This window comes from Vulpes vulpes, chromosome 2 (assembly GCF_048418805.1).
Source record: "Vulpes vulpes isolate BD-2025 chromosome 2, VulVul3, whole genome shotgun sequence".
NCBI classification, from domain to species: Eukaryota; Metazoa; Chordata; class Mammalia; order Carnivora; family Canidae; genus Vulpes; species Vulpes vulpes.
Window position 1 is genome coordinate 68,910,882 of NC_132781.1, and position 18,250 is coordinate 68,929,131.

At 34.8% G+C, this 18,250-nt stretch overlaps 1 pseudogene; it reads left to right on the forward strand.

The window, feature by feature from the left end:
- Positions 1–13,682: 13,682 nt before the first annotated feature.
- LOC112923660 (large ribosomal subunit protein eL13 pseudogene) lies at positions 13,683–15,733 on the forward strand (annotated as a pseudogene).
- Positions 15,734–18,250: the final 2,517 nt, after the last annotated feature.

Genomic DNA, 18,250 nt, shown 5'->3' on the forward strand with positions numbered 1-18,250 from the left:
CTCAAACTTTATTCATTTTACAAATAAATATTCATTAAATATTTTAAGTGTAAAGTATTTTGTTGGAAATTGTTACTAAATTGGATCTTACTATATAGATTAAAATTCATATGTTGAAGTTCTAATCCCCAATATGATGTTTTTGGAGGTTTGGCTTTTGGAAGGTAATCAAATAATGAGAGTGAAGCCATCATGAATGGGATTGGTGAATTTATAAGAAGAGAGACAAGTGAGATGATCACTTCCACTTGGCCATGTAAGGATATAGCAAGAAGGCAACCACCTGCAATCCAGCAAGAGGGCTCTTACCAGACACTCTGGAGTGCTGACAACTTGATCATGGACCAGCCAAGCTCCAGAACTGTGGGAAATAAATGTTTGTTGTTTTAAGTAGAGATTCCTTTACTAACTTATTTTAATTTAGTAATTTCAGAGATGCTTAAAAGAGCTAATAATTGAAGTTGTACTTCAGCATAGGGTTCATTAACTCAAACAAGAAGCGATAAAGGCAAATGTACTTCCTGTATCTGTTTTTTATCACTAAAACAGTTCACTCTGATTCTTAATTTTTGGAGGTAATGCTTAATGCAGTACATTATTTCTGATAAAAGTTCATTGATTTTTATGATGAAATAATAGAAATTAGAAATATCGGATGAGGATCTGCAAGACTGGATAAGACGAAGGTAAATTAAGGAAAGGACACAAAGAGAAAGAAGAATGATTCTAAAAAGAGCAAAACAAGTTTAAAGCATTATAGAAAATTACAAAATGAACAAAGAAACAAAAGTAAATGTGAACAAGGAAGAAAAAGAAAATTGAATAGAAGCAACGACAAAAGAGACAAGGAAATTAGCTTGTGGAATTTTTTTCTTTCAACTCTCAAGATTCAGGTTTTTAAAAAGTAAGCTCTAATTACCTATCTTTAACAGTTTCAGAACCTCCACTCTTCATTTTACCTAGGATTAAACACATACAACACACAGACAGTAGAACAGAATGCTATGTAGCACAGAGGATTCATTAGGATTTATTTATGGGCAGGAATACTTAAGAAACCTCATTCATGTAGCAAAATTAATTTTTAGACAAAATAATGAACATCTAATTTTATTTACTTTTGACCTTGAATACTCCATTAATGTGGGATTTAAATATCATATATTTTAAATTCTCTCTCTTTCTAGAGAATTTCTCTTGAGTATGAATTAATTTTATGGCAAATGAATTACAATTATTTGTTCTTGTCAATCTTTAAATATATAAATTTTTACACTCATCCAAGAATTGCTTCCACTGTAAAATAAGGGTGAAAAATGATATGCACAAAGAAAATTCTAAAACCTGCACAATACTTTATTATTATTTAGCATAAATATGCATTCATTTTTAAAGCGGGATATCTGATATTTCCAAAGGAATAGAAAAGGCAATATTTACAGCTCAACAAGCCAAGAGCAGTTCCTTTTTTGATCAGCAAGTATGAAAAACCTCATAATTTATGATTCATAGGACATTTAGTAGAATTCCCAGAAGTATTCTGCTTCTGTATTGGGGGAAATTCTAATCCCAGATTAACCACTTCTCTGTATTCTAATAACAAAAGTTAAAGAAAATATCCAAAAGAATTTTAAATGGGTCTGCAAATGAAGCTTACTAATATTTTTTTAGAATACAAAAATGTCCAGTGCCCATTAGGGACTAATTGAAATAGCTGGTATCCTAGTAAAAATTTTCAGTTATACAAAAAAAGCAGAAAATTTGACCCACTATTAACCAATTGAAACCAACCCAGAAATAATAGGGGTCATAGAAATAGTGGATAGAAGCATTAAAAGGATTATTACAACTGTATTTCATATGCTTAAGAAACTAAATACATAGTAAGTAGAGAAATGGAAGATATAAAAAGAATCTAAATAGAACTATTTCAAATTAAAACTGTAATGTCTGAATATACATGGGATTGAGTTAATAGCAAATTCGAAATTGCTAAAGAATAGTTGAGTAAATTTGTGAATACGAGCCTGAATCATACGTTAGCAAGAGAAACTTGCAAAATAAACAAACAGAAGGATGGGGGGAAATGAGTAGAGCATTCATGAGCTCTGGGAAAGTTTCAAGTGTCCTAATGTGTTGTAGTTGGAGAATTAAAAAGAGAAGGAAGAAAAGAAGCAATAGAAAGCATACTTGAGGGGCACCTGGGTGGTTCAGTGGTTGAGCATCTGCCTTTGGCTCAGGTTGTCATCTTGGCGTCCTGGGATCCAGTCCCACACCGGGCTCCCTGGAGGGAGCCTGCTTCTCCCTCTCCCTATGTCTCTGCCTCTGTCTCTCTGTGCTTCTCATGAATAATAAATAAAATCTTAAAAAAAAAAGAAATGGCTATTAATGTAAACTTCTGATATTTGAAAAATGTTTCCCTGATAATTCTGAAGTAATTATTTTTCAGATAGTAGTGACAATTATAAGTCCTAGTGCTGAAAGATTTATAAACATACAAATGGATTAGCAAAGCAAGTGACTTTAATTCCATTTATTCACTCCTTCAATTATTACTATTTGGCAATTATATGTCTTTTGCTTATGTGATTATAGTAGTGAAGAATAGGGAAATAAAGTTCTATTTTTATAAAAATTGTATTCCAATGAATGAGATAGAGAATAGAAAGAAAATAAATGATGATGATAGATGATACATAGCAATAAATAGGTGTATGCGATAGAGTGAGTGCAGGTGTGGTTAGGGAAGGGGGAGCTAATATTTCAGGTAGCGCTGTCAAGCAAAAACCTCTTTAAGAACATGAATTATTAAAAAGTCATGGAGCAAGTCACTGAGAAATTCCCTCCTCCTTTTGAGAACATCCATACTATAGGATGGATCTTCACCTAAAATCTTGAGACTATATGTGTTCTTGAATTCAGAATTTTTAAAAACATTTCTTTTTTGGAAATAACAGGTTCAGTGTTGCTATAAGCAGTACTTAAGCTATAGGAGTACCTCATGCTAGTGAATTAAGTGAAATCTCTAAATAGCTTTATGTCAGCTCAGGTCAGATTTTAATGCCGTGTAATTTGGGTCAGGACAGGCTTTTCACCAAAAATCATAGAAAAACTTGTATCTGTATGAGCTTACTGAATATAGCTGGAAACACCAGCCTTTCTATCTTTCTCAGCTAGTTGCTGATGAAGATATAATGTAGCACTGCCACTTTGGGACTGAAAAGAAAAGGATGTGTGTAAGTGATAGAGGAAAATAAAATATACAGTCAATTGATTCTACCTAGAACATAAAATAAGTATGATAGTTAACTGTTAAGGGTCTGAAACAGGAAACACTATGTTTTAAATTGGCTTCAACATTAATCAGTCATGAGACCTTGAACAATTGATCTAAATTATCTATAATTCAGTTTAAGTGCTTGAAATATGGGTATAATAATACCATTAAGAAAGGTTGTCAAAACTTGGAAAAAGATGAGGAACCTGGGTGGCTCAGTGGGTTAAACTGCTGCCTTTGGCTCAGGTCACAATCCCAGGGTCCTGGGAAGGAGTCCCACATCAGGCTCCCTACTCAGTGAGGAGTCTGTTTCTCCCTCTTCTTCTCCCCTGTTGCCCACTTGAGTGCTCTCTTTCTCAAACAAATAAAGAAAATCTTAAAAAAACAAAAACAAACAAACAAAAAAACTTGGAAATAAAACTAAAAGGTAAGTGTCCGGATGCCTGGGTGGCTCAGCAGTTGAGTGTCTTCCTTCATCTCACGGCTGATCCCAGGGTCCCAGGATCGAGTCCCATATCAGGCTCCTGCATGGAGCTTGTTTGTCCTGTCTCTGCCTCTCTCTCTGCCTTTCTCTGTGTCTGTCATGAATAAGTAAACAAAAACTAAAACAAACAAACAAACGATTAAAAATAAATAAATAAAAGGTAAGTGGTTATATAGGACCACAGGCCTATCTAAGGACTAATTATTTAGGAAATGTACTTTGTTCATTCCCTGCTCACTATTATTAAAACTCCCAGAACTAGTGAAATTACATGTCACTTGTAGACTTTTACCTAGTAGATAGGAATGTTGTGCCCAAGATTACGAATCGGAGAAACCACCAAGGAGCTGATACCGATGCATACACATGAAGGTTTATTTACAAGCTCGAACTTGGGTCCAAATGTACCCGACACAGCAGAGCAGGGACTTGGGCCCTGAGGTGGGTTCCAGCTTAGTTTTATGGGCTGGTCTAGGGGACCTCCAGAAGGGGGGGAGGAATTTCTCAAGTTCTGTTTACATTCTGATATGGGGCTTTCAAGGGCTTTGAGCTCTGTTCTCATTCTGATATGGGGCTTCCTGCCACTGGCTTGGACTCTGTTCTCATTCTAATAGGGGCTTTCTAGGGTGTTAAGCTGTAAGCTGGTTTTTATTTTATTTTATTTTATTTTATTTTTCCTGTAACTGAAATAATGTAAATTTCAGCTCTTATTCACAGGGGCCTGGGATGGCTGTACTTGTGCTAGCGCTGAACTTAAAGTAGAATGGCCTTAATTTTCTCATCCTCCACATGTGAATTATTTCTGTCCAGTAAAAAATATAACCTCAAAATTTATGGATCATTATCTTAATAAAATAATAATCACCATAATCAGTTTTATATCTAGTCTATCAATCTTATTCTAATATTTTGTTAAAATGACTATAAATGCCTAGATCTTCAAATGTATCTTGAACTTGCCTTGCCACATTATCCCAGTATAAATTCTAGGATGATTACAGTATGAATGAGTTGATTGAAATATTTTATACATAGAAAACTTATATTTGTATAAGAATTCTATTTTTAACATTTTGAAAATTACAGTATTAGCAGTATTAACATTGTAAGGCTGGTTCAAGAATTAAATGATATAATCTAGGCAAATGACAAGTACTCTGTAACTTTATGTTAGTTTCTTTCATTATCTTTATTGTTTTATTTTCTTTAGAAATGCTCTCATGCATTTGGTGTAGAAAAATGTAATTGCTGCCCAGATGCATCTGTGAAGTATGTTATTGAAGGATATTACCATTCATAAAACCTCTATATCTCAGCACAAATGCTCCAAGTGCTCTATTTAGCCTTTGGGGTGGGGAGAAGTCATAGAAAAGGGTTGAGAAGAAAGGAATTTTCTTCAAAGAAAGGAACTCAGAAACTATGTTTAATTTTGTCCATTTAGAAATCTCATAGCTTCCACCGTGAAGAATGCTGTCAAATTTCATTAATTTCTAGGAAACATTTTTTAATCATTTTTATATCCAGACAACTCAACTCTTAGAACAGGAAGCAGGAAAAAAACATTGATGTTTTACCATAGGCCCTTTCATCCATATAGTAACTCTCTGTGAAAGCGAATATGGGATCCCTGGGTGGTGCAGCGGTTTAGCGCCTGCCTTTGGCCCAGGGCGCGATCCTGGAGACCCGGGATCAAATCCCACCAACGTCGGGCTCCCTGCATGGAGCCTGCTTCTGCCTATGTCTCTGCCTCTCTCTCTCTCTCTCTCTGTGTGACTATCATAAATAAGTAAAAAAAAAATTTAAAAAAAAAGAAAGTTAATATGGTCTCCATTCTAAGGGTGAAGATACTGAGGCTCAAAGAGTTTTAATTATTTTCTCAATATCATAAAACCCATTTGTTAAAAAAAATAAAATAAAATAAAACCCATTTGTTAAAGAACCTGAATGTTAATTATTTGCCAGTCTCCAAAGCATTTTTTCTTTCATTGATATTTTACAACGTTTAAGAATGCAGAGAAACACTCAAAGTCTTTATTTCTTTGGCTGTAATTGCTGCTTTTGAAAATTAGAGAATTATACTTTACTTGTACTGGTATGAAAATTTTCTTGCATCAAGGCAGGAGTTTTCTTTTTTTTTTCTTCTTTGATATAGTATCATTTTTTTTCCCCATCAGATCAGCATTTCACACCTCATGCAGATAAGTGCTAACTACAATGTGCATGATCTATTTCATCTCCATGCACAACGCATTCTTTTTCTTTTTACTGATTTTGACTACTTTTAACTTAAAAATCCAGAAAATGCCTGTAGATTGTTACATGGATAGTTTTGTGGCTTCCCTAGTTATCCTACTAAATATTAGGATTTCAGATTACACATATATATATATTCCATAAATATTCCCACAGGAACTAATATTTGTTCTGAAATTGTTACTCTGGGAATTATGATTGCTATGTACTTGGAATGTTCTCATTAATTGAATGCATAAAACACCATAAACATTCAGGAATGCAAAATAACTAACAATTAAGTTAAAAACATTTTTTTTGAGCTCTTATTGAACTTGTATTCAAGTAAAATAGAAACTCTTAAGGCTTCAAAGCCCATGTCCCATTTACACTGTTATCTCATTTCAGTCACTTTCGGTCATCTTGTGGATGTCTTTTTTAGGGCATCAAAGCAGCTCAAGGGTTGAAAAGTATCTAGCTTTGACAAAGAAGGTAGCCCTCAGAGGGAGACAGATTCCTGTCTTATGGATATTGCTTACCAGCTATCTGACTTTAGTTTTGTCATTGTTTGTTAAATTTTCTTATTTTACAAGTCAAAATTCCTTTTTCCAGAAAACAGATAACAATCCAGTGAGTGGTTGTCAGCATTAAAATAAATTCTGCATATACGACACTTTAAGAACTCTCAAAACTGAATGAAAATTAATTCAATTAATAGCCATTTTATACACATTCAGTAATCTTTTTCTGATTCCTGTCAGTACTCATGGATAATATGAGCTGGGGCTGCTGGTTGTCAGATTAAAGCACATTTTCATTTCCGTCAGGTTTGTACTCAGAGAACACGTTTATGAATTGGGTAATTCAAACCCCAAATGGTAAATCATTTGATTTATAGAATGGCCGTACTTCATACAGCAACATTTCTATCTTTTCTTTTCTAGACAAGAGCACATGCAAGACACCTCCAGAGTACCACTCAATTCTTTTGTTTTCTAAGCCACGGTGTGACTGAAGACCTGAGTCAGTGGCTTTGTTATCATGAGATAATCCTGCAGTTGCATTTGAATTACTGCACACTATTGTAGTTAGTAATTGCCACTATGTAAATACAGATAATGCTTAGCTGCTTTTAAAGATAGCCTTGTATTTAAGCCTACCACAGCTCTGCAAATTAGCAATTCTCCAATGGGGGCCATAATCATAAACTCATAGTTTGCACATGCAATTTTAGAAAGCTTATTTTAAATTATCACTGCTTTGTTTTTGTTGTAGACTGCCAAATGAGTGAATGTTTTGGTTTTAGTCCTATTATTTAATTTTTAATTTCAAATAATGCTAGCATGGGAAATAAAACTTCCATGGGTTTATGATAAACCATAGCACATAATACCTAAAACTCTGAGTTCACAGTTGGACTATTTGGCTCAAATCTCATATTTTCTTCATATTGGCGCTATGACCTTGGACAAACTAACTAAACTTTTAGAGAGCCTCAACCTATAAAATGGGAATAATAAAACTAGCTACTTCATAAGTTAGGTTTTGTGAGTTAAAACATTGTAATTATATTGAACAATGCCTTAAAAGAATAAGTGCGTAATAAATATTATTTTATTAATCAAAAGAGGTTACAGATTTTTTAAAAAATGAGATATACCGTAAAAGCCTAATAACGGAAGCTGATAATCTAGATTCTAGTCTTGACCTTGATTTTGTATAAGATACTCAGGTTTTTTGAACCTCTCTATACTTGTTGACTTTATTTTTTTCCTTTGTAGAGTGTAGTGTATTCTAAATAAATACCCCTAATCTAGTCCAGTTTTACTAATTATCTTTTATTAATATTATCATTTTGAGTATAGTTAACACAAAATGCTACATTAGTTTCAGGTATGCAACAGAATAGAGAACTCAGAAATAAATTCACAATTATATAGTCAATTAACCTATGGCAAAGAAATTAAGAACATACAATGGGAAAAAAGCAGTCTCTTCAATAAATGTTGCTGGAAAAGCTGGACAGCTACATACACAAAATAAAACTGGACCACTTTCTAATACCATACATAAAAATAAACTCAAAATGGATTAAAGACCTAAATGTGAGATCTGACACCATAAAAATCCTAGAAGAGTACACAGAAGTCGTTTCTTTGATATTGGCTGTAGTATTATTTTTCTCGATATGTCTCCTAAGGCAAGGGAAACAAAAGTGAAGATGGACTATTGGTACTACATCAAAATAAATAGCTTTTTTCACAGTGAAAGAAACCATCAACAAAACAAACAGGCAACCTACTGAATGGGAGAAGATATTTGGAAATGATGTATCCAATAAGGAGTTAATATTCAAAAGATATGAGGAACATATCTTACATAATTCAACACCAAAAAACCCCAAATAAATCCAATTAAAAAATAGGCAGAGGACCTGAGTAGACTTTTTTTTCCAATGAAGACATATAAATGATCAACAGACAAGTGAAAAGATGCTCAATATATCACTAATTATCAGGGAAATGCAAATCAAAACCACAATGAGATATCACCTGACACCTCTCACAATGGCTAAAATAAAAAATAAATACAATACAAGAAATAACAAGTATTAACAAGGATCTATAGTCAAGAGAACTCTTGTAAACTGTTGGTGAAAATGCAAATTGATATAGCCACTGTGGAAAACAGTATGGAGGTTCCTCAAAAATTAAAACAAGAATACAATCCAATCCAATAATTCCACTAATGATATTTTCCCAAAGAAAATGAAAATACTAATTCAAAAAGATATACACACCCCATGTTTATTGCCAGATTAGTTATAATAATCAAGATATTAAAACAACCTAAGTGCCCATCAATAGGCAGACGGATAAGGAAGGTGTAGTGTAAATACAGAATGAAATATTACACAGTCATAAAAAGATGAAATTGTGCCATTTGTGACAATTGGAAAGTAATAAGCTGAGAGAAATAACTCAGACTGAGAAAGACCAAAAACATAAGGCTTCACTCATAAGTGGAATTTAATAATATTTATACTCATTGACTTTAAAAGCATGTTAAGGGCAGCCCGGGTGACCTAGCAGTTTAGCGCCGCCTTCAGCCCAGGGCTTAATCCTGGAGACCCGGGATCGTGTCCCACATCGGTCTCCCCGCATGGAGTCTGCTTCTCCCACTGCCTGTGTCTCTGCCTCTCTCTCTCTCTGTCTCTCATAAATAAATAAAATCTTTAAAAAAAAGCATGTTAATATGTACCCTACTTATCTCATGAGTTGGTTAAGATAGAGTAATATAACAAACATGAAACCTGTTAAAATTCTGAAAGTGTTATCTTCTATAATATTAAACAAGTGAAATAACGGAACTATCTTCAATGGTATATTTAAAAAATATATTTGAATGTATTTTCTAGAATAAAAAGTAAAATCATACTCAGAGAAATTTAAATAATAATGTTCTCCAACTTTAGTTGTGCATATAGTATATTCCAGACATTATACTATATACTTAACAATGTATTTTTCTCATTTAATCTATAACGTCAAGATACAATGTTGATGTTATAATATTGATAATGTAGAGTTTTTCTCATTTAATTTATAACATTATTGGTCTGCTATTTACATTTTACCAATGAGGAAACTGGGGCCTAGAAGATTTAAGTAATTACCAAGCTGGTAATGGATGAAATCTGAAATTCCAATTCAGTTGTGTTTTATGCCAGGGCTTAAGCTTTTACCACAGTGATGTGCTGTTTCTCCACTCTAGCTATACACTTCCTGCAGTGTTCTTCATTAAACTAGAGAAATATTCACAGAAACATAACAAAAACTGTATTGTTTTTCACATCATCCCCTGAAATGACAACAGCTGCTTTAAAGACTACTTGACAGTGGGTCAGGATGAGAATCTTTAGTCTTAAGAGGAACAAACACACCAGAAGTGTATCGGAATGGGGAAAACTAGTCTGACAAACATATGACTTGAATTTCTTAGTGGGGAGTTAAACAATAGGAGACAGAAAGCAGATGTAAATACCTGATTGAAAGCTATAGGAGCACAGTCATGTTAGGAAATACTGGTCCAAGACTCGGGAAGTGAAAGGTGCCTGACTCAAATGGGAATAGTAGAAAAAATAAATGAATGGTGTGTGAGAAGACGACTAGTGAGTGTTTGTTATTCAACACAGAATGAGAAGCTCTGTGGATAATGAGTTTACCGAGCACGTTTCAAAGTTCCTGCAGACTTATTTTGTGATTCATCTATTTTAAGCTCTGTGAGAGGCAAAGTAAAGCCTTGGTCCTTTTTACAATTATAATCCACTATTAACATTTTCTTATATTATTGTTAGAATTCATTTTGTTGTAAGTACAGTTCATTACCAATGTTAATACTGCAAAATGTGGAGTATTAACTCCACTCACTGTGCCAGTGATAGAGAGTAAAGGAGGGGACAGTTCATCCTTTTAAACACCTAATATCTGATAACCACTGGGAATATGGTAGTGAAGTGAATTTTCAGGGCACTTTCTTTAAGGAGGTTGTGTTTTAAGAGTAGGAATACTTAAAAATACTTAAATCATAAATAAGTAAATGAAATAGGTTTAAGTGTTGATAAGATGATATAATAGGGAATGATTTGGTGTTTCCATTTGGGCAGAGAAATAAGGAAATAAACTTGGTGAATATTTGTGGGAAAATAAGATAATCAGATGGAATAACATATTGAAAGGCCAAACTGAGAATGAGATTGACTACTACTACAGACCGAATATTGTGCTACCTCCCCCCAAATTCTTAAATTAAATCCTAATCCCCAAAATGATGATATTAGGAAATGGGGCCTGTTGGAGGTGATTTATTCATGAAGATAGAGCACTCTGGAATGGGATTAGTGCCCTCATGAGAAAGACTTTTTAGAGCTCCCATTCTCCTACAGCCATGTGGGGACATGGTAGGAAGACAGCCATCTCTGATCTGGGAAGCAGGCAGGCTTTTTACCAGGCACAGAATCTGCTGATGCTTTGAACTTGGACTTCCCAGCCTTCAAAACTATGGGAAATAAATTGCTGTTTAAGCTATCCATTCTATTGTTTTGTTATAGCAGTCTGAACAGACTAAGCTCATACCCAAAGGACATTGAGGAGACTGTTTGGAATGGATTGTGTTGACAAGATACAAGTTCAAAAAAGGAGGCAGGATAGATCATGTTGACCTTACCTGCTAGAATAAGAAATCTGGATATTATTCTAGTGAATGGCCAAATATTGATATGTGTCCTATGATTTATGCATAAGCATAGCCATGACATTTGGGTGAGTTGTTTGGACTATAGGAAGAAAATGTGTAGGTAAAAAGAAGAGTTAGGAGTTTGGTACAGAAGTCTGGTCAAGAGCTGATGACAACTTGGAGAAAGCTTATGAAGGTGAGCTTAGAGATAAAAATAATAAAAGATTTGGTGTTGGAATGCTTGAGGAGCTTAGAAGAAAACAGAATTTTGGCCTCGGCAGCAGAATGAATGATGAATCTATTTATTAAACAGATAAAGTTTGAAATTGGCATATTTTGGAAGGAAGATATGAATAATTGAGTTTTGGAAGTACTAAGTTTGATGTACTTAATTAGCTATCGCTGGAATGGTGCATGCTGATTGGAGACACTCAGATCCAGGCTAGAAAAAAAAAAGAGAACCAGAGGTCATGATATGATGTGAAAGTGTCATAATAGATATGTGGCCAATTTATTTAACATGCCTGGCTAGTTCAAGAATGGTTTTACAAATACAGTTACTTTGAAACAAGTTTTTCAAGGAATAAAAGTATTTAGTATATTTATAGAGCATTTATTATTTGACAAGCCCTTTACATATACTATTTCTGGTTCAGTAATCTAAATATTATGAGGAAATTGAGACATGATGATAATACATTATTTATCAAAAGCCATTAATAGCAAGAACTAGGGTTGGAACTTGCTTTTGTTTTGAGTTGACACCAATGCCCCTTCCCTCTCTACCATAGAAATCCTGGGTTTCGCCCAACACATAGAAAAATGCCAAGCACAGAGAATACAATAGGACAAATGTACAGAAGGAAATGGAGCACGATTTGACTGAAGAACAGAGCTTTCTGTGGGTTAAATTGTGCTATGTATAGTACTGGAGTGTTTCAGGAGGTTGGGGAGAAGTAAGGGCCAGGTGATACAAGTCCTCACATAAGGTTTGTCAAAGAGTTCAACCTTAGTCCTATACAAACGAAGAGGCCATTCAAGACTCTCAGATGGGGAGTGGAACCAACTAGCTGAGGTTTCATGAAGATCTAGTGTGTTGGTAGAATGGGAGGTAGCAATCCATTTTTCTTTTATTTAAATAACATAACTATATACTATAATAAAAGAGATGGATGATATAAATAGCCAAAATTCACAATTAATTGCTGATACCAAATAACATTAGAAATTCCCCAGTAGTTTACCCTTAAAATTTCTTAGAATGTGGTTTCTTTAGTTTTTAGGTCTATTTATAACAAAACAGGTAAGATTCAAAATATCGTTGTAAGATTTGTTATAAAGGTGCCTGGGTGGCTCAGCATTAAGTGTCTGCCTTTGGCTTAGTTCATGATCCCAGGGTCCTGGGATGGAGTCCTGCATCAGGCTCCCCAGAGGGAGCCTGCTTCTCCCTCTGCCTGTGTCTCTGCCTCTCTCTGTGTGTCTCTCATGAATAAACAAATAAAATCTTTAAAATGATTTATTATATTCTATAAGAATTGTGGTGTTTTATTATCATGTCATTAAAACATATCATAATTAAATAACATCATGAGATTATGTAGTTGACATAAGACAAATTTCCAGAAATCTGATATTTGTAAAGGAATGAAAATACGTTGTCTTTGGCAATCCTCTCCTTACATATCCCACTAATACAGATAACTTCATATAATTTATGTATGCTTAAAATATACAGATATTGTGATATTTTACAATTTTACAAAGCCTCTAAAGAGCACTAATCTCAACCATGCATATACCAACGGTGCGTACCAATAATTTGCTGAACAGCTTACTGCTTTCCAAGTTCTACGCACTGGAAATATAGAAAAAGAAACCATTTCTGTTTACACCAGAGAATGTGGCTTCACACTTGCACGTTCATTTTCAAACTCTGGAAGAAACATCTTTTTTCTTCAACAAAACTGCCTTTAGAAGGAAGCTAGGGAGGTTTAATGATTAAGATGACCGAAGGGGTCTTCCATTTTCTATGTTGCACTTAACTGGTTGAGGGTCTTAAACTGATTGCATTCCTGGTAGAGATAGAAAATAGCAAGAATAAAATAAAAGTATTCTAGTCTTATATATCTATTATTTGAAATATTATTTGTTACCTGACAAATTGAGTTGAATCTCTACTGTCTCAATGAGTACACATAATTCTCACATCCCTACTTGTTTTGCTTGCAAATGCACACGTGTGCACACACACACACATCGCAAAGAAGACAGACCATTTAATACGTTAAGGTACATCAGTGATGTAACTTTTTAATTATTATCCTAATTATTTTCTCATAGATTATAGCAGCTGAGGATCTATAAAAATGGAACAGCCACACATTTGATCAGTGTTGCTGTGCTTCCACTAGGTGTCAGCATTACTCTAGCACTTTGGGATGGTCCAGCGGCAAAATGCCATCCACCTCTGTTCTACTTAACCTGCTTCACAACGGAAATTTACGGGGAAAATTGGTAAAAATAATTACAAAAATGTATGGTTATCTAATGGCAATAGAAACATTATAAATTGGAGAGAGGGTTTTAAAAAATAAAATTTTGCAGACTGATTTACAAAGACAATGTCTTCAAGTAATACTCTAATATTCAGTTCTATTTGTTACAATGTATTGCATAAAATTTCACATATTTTCTGCATATGATCACCCGAAGCTTGAAAAATATCACTATTTTTAAAATGAACCATGTATCCCCATCTTTTCATGAGCAGAAGGGGGTAGCTTTAGGGATTCTCCGTCTTTGTGGTCAGCAAAATACTAAGGAAAGCCCATCAGTACAATCCAAAACATTGTCCCATTGCATTCTGCCCTTTATTGGTTTTACCGTATTCAGAACAATTATAAGCTTCTTTCAAACAAAAGTTATGGGAAGCTGTGGAGACAGCTTGAAAAGGGTTTACTATTTGTCTGTCCTTAGTTACTTACTGGCTTTGAGAAAGACCTGAAATGTCTGAAGTGACATTGTAGTAATGGTGATTTTTTTTTTTTTTCTGGCCAGGATGGAGAGGAGCATGATGCATAACCAAAATAAGTCTGAAATATTCCAGAAAATGCTTCACGATGCTCAAGTTTATTTTGCAGTTGAAAAAGAAATACACCCAAGGGATAAGAGGAAGAGACAGAGATAGGAACAGTATGGGAGGTCAGTATGACAGCGATTTGGAATGGGGTTTACACTAATTTTGGCCAAAAGAGTAATTTTTCTACTTAGATTTTCCCTTTTTTTCTAAAATAGTTTGTTCTAAGTGGTATAGATGTGAAAAAAGGCACTTTTGTAGCTGGAGAGTCAAACATATAGGGATTAAAAACATTTCTTTACAGTAGTAAAAATGCTTATAGGGCTGTCTTTTATATATTGCCTTCTTTTTGTTTCCTTCATGAACCATTTTACTCTTTTCCTAACAAAGTGTTTTTTCCTTTATTTTTAGTTTCTACCTCTTTTCCTTCTCTAATCCTCCCCCACTCCTAGCCCCCCCTTTTTTCTTTCTTGGTTTCTCCACACATGAGAAATTATTTTCATTTAATTTAGATGAATATATTTACTAATTTTGTGGTTTGTGTAATATTTTACTTATTTTTGCACGAGAGGTACACACAGAGAGAGGCAGAGACACAGGCAGAGGGAGAAGCAGGCTCCCCTCAGGGAGCCAGTTGCTGGACTCCATCTCAGGACCCTGGGATCAGACCTGAGCCAAATGCAGAGGACGCTCAACCACTGAGCCACCCAGGTGATCTCATTTTTGTTTTTTAAATAAAGAGTCACTGTCCCTTGGGGCCCACCCATAGGCAGCAGCAGAGGTAGAATGGTGTGATCCTGAACCCAGCTTACAGAAGGACTGGCGGCCACGTGTGGCCACTTGGTTCAACCAGCCCCTTGCACGTGCAGATGCAAGGCCAGGCAAGCCAAGGCAAGCCACATGGCCCTGCATCCCTCGTCCAGACCCATCCAGACCCTTCCAGCTCATCGTAAGGCGCCCTATGGTGAGGTATCACACCGATGTGCCACCTGGCCTGGGCTTCAGCTTGGAAGAGTTACAAGTGGCTGGCATCTACAAGAAGGTGGCATGGATCATTGGGATCTCAGTGGATCCAAGAAGGCAGAACAAGTCTACAGAATCCCTGGAGGATTCTGACATGGAGGGGCTGAAGAAGTACCTATACAGGTTCATCCTCTTCCTCAGGAAGCCCTTGGCCCCTGAAAAGGGAGACAGGTCTGCTGAAGAACTCAAATTGGCTACCCAGCTGGCAGGACAGGTCATGCCCATACAGAATGTCTATAAGAAGGAGAGAGTCAGAATCATTCCAGGGGAGAGCTTCCAGGGATTTGCCAGTCTTTGCATGGCCCATACCAACACTCAGCCTTTTGGAATCCGAGCAGAAAGGGTCATGGAAGCTGTGGAATAGGATATTGAAAAGAAAAAAAAAAGTGCCTTTGGCAACCTGTGAAAATAGATTAATTAATTAATCAATTAATTAAAGAACTATATAAGGAAGAAATACTATTTACATCTATTAGACCAAAGATTGAGCATTCATTAGCTTACTTATTTGTTTTATTATTATTTTTTAATGAATAAATAACTTTCTGGGAGAAACCATGCCTTGACAAACTACCACAGATTTCAGCCTATTTAGGCAAATTCAGTGTTCCAAACAATGATTTAGTTCAAAATACACAAAAATATTCTTGTTATAGGTAAAACTAAAATTTTGCCTTCAAGTACAAAGCATTTAAGTGTTAAGTTGACAATTGTTATCCTGCAACACCTACATTTCTGTTCTGATGTTATTCTTTTAATTATTCCTGCTTGCCCAGGATTCCTGTAGCAGGAATTTACGTATAATGATGCAAAATTTAAAATATGTTTTACAGCATAGATTGAAATGATATAAATCTCAGAACACAATAGACAAATGAATCTTAATTCTTTTATTGATAGTATTTTGTACATGACTTGTGACATGATATTCTACAGCAGTTAAATGCTATACACACACACACACACATATTTCCTCCCTTCTGGTGTCAATCATATGTAATCTATTGGTTTCCCATCACTGTACAGCATTTCTCATGAGATTATTAAAAGGGCATTTCATTTCTCTAGACTTGAAAATTTCTGAAGTGTCCAAATTTCCCTATGGCTACAAGATTTGTACTTGTTAGATGTATTAAATTTTTTTAGAGTTTAAATAGCATTTGTTATGAAACACTCTTAGCAAGACTAACAAGGAAGGTAACTTGGTTTACTAATTCACTTTGAATTCTGACATACTGCTTTCTCTTTCTAGGCATATATGTGCAGGAGATCAATTTTTTCGTTATGGATTTGGGAGTGTTAAGAGGTGGTACAGTGGGGTAGTTGCTTATAGGACAATAACAAGACATAATGACTGGAACAAGGAAAGCATCTTATCTTATAGGTCCAGAAAACCACATATGTGTGTATATTCTACAGTCAGAGTATAGTTGAATCATTTTGAGGAAAAAGATGCATGCAAACAACAAATAAAAAATAACAAAATTAGGCTGACCAATACCAGATATAGTCATGGAAAAAATATAATATTAGTAATGGCATGATATGAAAAAGCTAATGGCCCTGATTCTGTGAAATTCTACAGATTATTCCTATAAATGAGAGATTATCAGTAATGCCATGTAGGAATGAGTAGATAGGTAGATCCTTGAAGAATGTGCCTTATCCATGCTTGTAGACATACAGTAGGCACTCAAACTTGTTTGTATCATAAACCCACACACTTCTGTATCAGACCTTTTCTACTGGAAGTCTATAACTTTAACATACACTCCTGCAGACAGTATAAACTTGCCTTTATCCTTCTTAATGCACTTATTTTTTCTCCTACAAAATATATTTTTTCTTAACTGGGCAATGAATGGCAATTTTACCAATTCTGAATTCGCAAACATGAAGTTTCAGTGATATTCACTCATTCATTCTCTCACTCTACTATACATTCAATAGATATTAAGGACCCTATGTTGAGAAGAGTTCTAAGCCATCAGGGTCTAGACAGAAACAGAGACACCTGGTTCTTGTTCTTCCAATTTCAGTGAGAGGAGGCAGACAATATATGCAGGCTAGTAAATTTAAAAAAAATATGGAAAACACCATATAAATAAGATAGAAACTCTGATAGATTTCCTATAGAGACCAAATCACGAGTAACTCTGTAATACCATACACTCCACATGAGCAGAAATTTTGCTTCACTCTCCCCCCAGAGCCTAAGAGGCTTAATTTTTGGAAGGTAGCGAATATATGAAGAGCAAAGAGATAATTGAAAAGTAATTGTGAATAGTTGATGGTGCATTTGAGTGATTGCATGGAAATGAATACTAAATTTAGGATTTACTATATTCTACATAAATTCTCAAAATAATTAAATCAGATGTCATATTTGGCTAGATTAAAAGATCCAGTAGGGCAACTTCCAGACAGAAATTAAAAATAAACGGACGAAAATTATTTTTCCTCTCCCTATTTGAGATTACCTAATCTTACCTTTTATCAAATGTGACTACACAATCTTTTGGTTTTAGAAAAGGTACAATATCCTCATGGATGTTATCCCTAACCCTAGGTGAGATTAACCTTCCTAAAGTACGTAAAGACCTATTTTGCCAGGATCCCTATCATCATACTTTTAAGTTACCCCCTTATTATTTTTCTTCCCCACAGTTTACAAGCTGTGTAACACCAAAGGCTTTATTATCTTATACATAATAGTGTGCCCAGTGTTTGGTAGAATTACCGGCAGGTGATAGATATTTAATGCGTACTTCTTGGATAAATGACTGAATGATGGTTGCAAAATAGATAACACTGATTAAATCCAGTTCTTCAACTACTCCACATTGACTTCCATGCAACCTGAGTTCGCTAAAGAAAAATATAGAAAGTTGAAGATTTTTCTCAACTTAAGTTAATTAATACT